We start from the raw sequence: 3,626 nt of genomic DNA, 5'->3' as shown, positions 1-3,626 counted from the left end.
ATAAGCTCGAATTAAAACTTAAATCATCTTAACTAAAGCTTTCAGAGGTTCTCGACTTAATAATAGAACAAAAATACAGTGAAGTTAGTTTCTAAATTGACAGTATAAGGAAGAGGCTAACATTATCGTATGAAGCAAAGATCAATCAGAGCCATCTGTGAAGACTGATAAATTACAACAATTTCAGGAAGTCAAGAAAATTGAGGAATAATTCGATGCCAAAGATGGCATTATCACACTCTGCTGCTGCATTCAATATGCATCACTTGTCGATATCCATAAATGGGATTATTATAATTTATTTGTATGGTTTTCATTGACAAAAGAACACAGTTAAAGAGCCACTTTCCCGTGTGTCATGAAAACTGGTTTCCCATTCTTACAGCTCGTCTATGGAGGGAAAAGAGAACAATCAAAAGATAAGAAGAAAATGAAATATGACAAACTATATTTATTCTTTCATCTTCCTTGCCTTGATCAATCCAAACATAGCATTAGGAGAGCAATTATCACCATTGAGTAATCTCGCTGAAAATAAATTGAAAGTACAAAAATTTGCAGCGACAAACAAGTTACATTGTTCTCCCTCTCAGACCTTTAACTTTGATTCTACTTTGTTGGTGTTTCAGTAATTTAAGAGATTTAATTTTATTTAAAGCTGAATCTATACTAATAAGGGATATTAACCTCTTTGAGAAATTTTAACCAACCCGTTACCTGACAATATTTGACTCGAGAGATTTCACAGAGCAGGATGTGAGAATGCATAATATATAAAGAATTTTCCAGTAGAATTTTATTTACGAATGAATGAAGAATCAAAAAGGTGCCAATTGTAATTCCAATTATACAATGCAAAGCGTTTCATATATAATCAGAAAAACAGAGGCAAACTAGAAACTACAAACAATAATTATGAATAGGCAGAGCTGTCAAGATATATGCGACAGGTGTGATGACTCCCCTAAATCTTTTTCATTCATTCTTTTCATTTGTTTATTCCTTTTCCGTTAAGCTTTTCAAATTTTTTACAGTATGGAGTAAGCGCGGATAACCTCAACAATAGGAGCCCGGCACAATGGACACTTCCCTCCTCCACGAACCAATTCATTGGCACATTTCGAACAAGTGCACATGTGCCCACATCTGCACAATATACAATCAAACATAAAATTAACCAAAAATGACACAATATACTTGTTTGTTGTTGATAAAAAGTTATTTCAATTCCTTTTCCATTTGCATGCGGTTGTATGTGGTCAGTCGTGTCATCTATCTATCTGTGAATGTGTTTAGGAGCTTGTCTATACATGCATATCAACAATAGCACAAGCAAGAAGGTGTACCTGTACAAAAGAGAGTCAATTTGGCTATCACAACAAACACAGCAAGTTCCCTTCCTAACATGACCCCATTTGGATCCATCCTCCGATGTCTCTGCCACCCCTGCAATGCATTGCATTTTCAACACAATATCTGGGATAAATTAAGGGAGAAACAAAAGCAATTGCTGCTATTAAATTTTTTTGAAATATTTAGCCAAAACCCCTCAATTGAACCCTTGTTTGGTAAAAAAGACAGCCCAATTTATTTTGCTTCATAAACCCCCCCTAATGAGGCGCATAATTGAGCAAAATACAAAGTAAAATATCATTTTTTTCTTCTTGGACAATATTGCCAGAATAACATATTACTGTGAACCAAAGTAACATGTTACTGTTTATATCAATTTCGACGGTAATTTTTTTTTTTTTAAGAATTTCATAGTCAACATAAATCTTATTTAATAGATCTTGATAAGAAGATTCTAAAAATATTAATTTTATTAAAAACATCTAGATAAAAGTTATATTATTTTAAAACTTTTTGTGCTTGTCCTTAATGCATTAAAGTTTTATTATGAGGGGCTTTTGACCAAATCTCCCAATTTTTTTTGGTTAAAAATGAATTTAAGTTTTTCAAAAGTGAAACCAGAATTTAGAAATCAAGATTCTCATTGTTCTGCAGAGGAAGTGAAAGAAACATTAAAATTGGGAACGTACACGAACCTTGTCCACCACCAGCTGACCGATTTAGAGCAGCAGAGACCTCCTGTCTTACTGAGCGTTGCAACTCCAGTTACATGTCCATGCAGGCCTCTAACATCCTCTGCATGTGGTTCATGCCTTGTTGAAGCCTTGCCATGTCTGCTCTTAGATCATTAATCATCTCCCACTCCTGCTCCAAATCAGCATCAACGCATTTAGCTTTAAACCATAAAATGCAGACACATATAGAATACTAGAGATAAGTATGTATGGATTTCCTTAGATTTTAAAATTAGAAAAACAAAAAAAAACAAAAAACAAAAAACAAAAAGATCAATAATAAAAAATCTTTGGAAATCATTGGCCATATAAAAAATAAGCATAAATAAAAAAAACTAAAGACAAGATAACTATGCTTTTGAAATAAAAATAAAAATAAAGGTCTGGTAGAGGTAGTAGGTATGTCAGCTTTACCCCCACTTCTGTGTGGAGAGACTACTTTCCGTGACTTGAATATGAAAAATTCCGTGACTTGACAATGAAAAATTCCAGTAAAAGTCCAGCAAACTCTATTATCATTTGAAATGAAGGAATTGGTATTCTCAACAGTCCAACTTCACCCAGCAATTTGTCACAGAATGGCACCGTATGTTAGTCAATATTAAAATTACAAAGGTGCTCATGATACAAATCCAAGTGGTTATACGCCTAAAGCCACCAAATCAAGTGCATATTTCACATTATTCTAGAAGCTCCTTTCAAAGCAACAAATTACATATTTTAAATATGAACAGAAGATTTGTCTATTAAAGTAGGAATTGACCCTGACTAAAATATCAGATGAATTTGTACCCATATATGATGCATAAAACACAAAGGAAATAATTAGTTCTCATGGAACATCCAAATATGCACTTTTCCACTATAAAATATCATACAAGGAAGCTGCAACTGGCTGAGAGGGGAGTTGTATTTACTAATTCAATGTTTTAGCACCAAAATAAAACATGACTCACAAGTTCTGAAAGATGCATGCTATGCCGAGACCAACTAGTGTGATGTAAGTCCTGATGCCAAAGAGGCTGTGGAGGGGGCACAGGAGGAGATGGTCGCACCAGTGAGGGTCTGCCCGCCCATAGCATCACTCTGATCCCCATTATGCTCATCCCTTTGTTGCTCCTGATCCTGCTCTGGTGAAGCAGGAGTCGGAGTGGGCAAGTTCCGGTGAAGATCCCAGTCAATAGGAGCACATGTTTGCCTTTCCACATATGACTGTATTAATTGGTCCAGACCCTCATGGAAACCACTACGAAGAAGATTAGAGACACTTCTCCTACATGGAACAAAAAAATCTCAATTACGAAGAAAGGTGAAGAAATAAAAGCCTAGATGGCTCAAAATATTAAAAAATAAAAAAAAATATGGAAGCACTTTAAGACGTATGACTACCTGCTTAAGTGTTCCCTGAGTTCCATACCATACACATTATCATCATCAGGTGGGTGGAATCTATTGACTCGTCTAACTGGGATGAAACGACGCATTCTCGGTGGTTCAAAAGGTGCTTCTGACCAATTTTCCACGGCTTCCCTCATACCA

At 35.2% G+C, this 3,626-nt stretch overlaps 1 long non-coding RNA gene across 1 annotated transcript; it reads right to left on the bottom strand.

The window, feature by feature from the left end:
* Window positions 1-772: 772 nt before the first annotated feature.
* Window positions 773-2,238, bottom strand: LOC145797040 (uncharacterized). Its single transcript, XR_014337995.1, has 3 exons — window positions 2,049-2,238; window positions 1,347-1,446; window positions 773-1,146 (listed from the first exon to the last, which is right to left on the bottom strand). It is a non-coding gene; the product is annotated as an uncharacterized LOC145797040 (long non-coding RNA).
* Between the last annotated feature and the right edge of the window lie 1,388 nt (window positions 2,239-3,626).

The sequence above is a fragment of the Camellia sinensis genome, chromosome 8 (genome assembly GCF_055761805.1).
Source record: "Camellia sinensis isolate YWXY chromosome 8, ASM5576180v1, whole genome shotgun sequence".
NCBI classification, from domain to species: Eukaryota; Viridiplantae; Streptophyta; class Magnoliopsida; order Ericales; family Theaceae; genus Camellia; species Camellia sinensis.
This window is presented reverse-complemented; position numbering and strand designations above follow the sequence as displayed.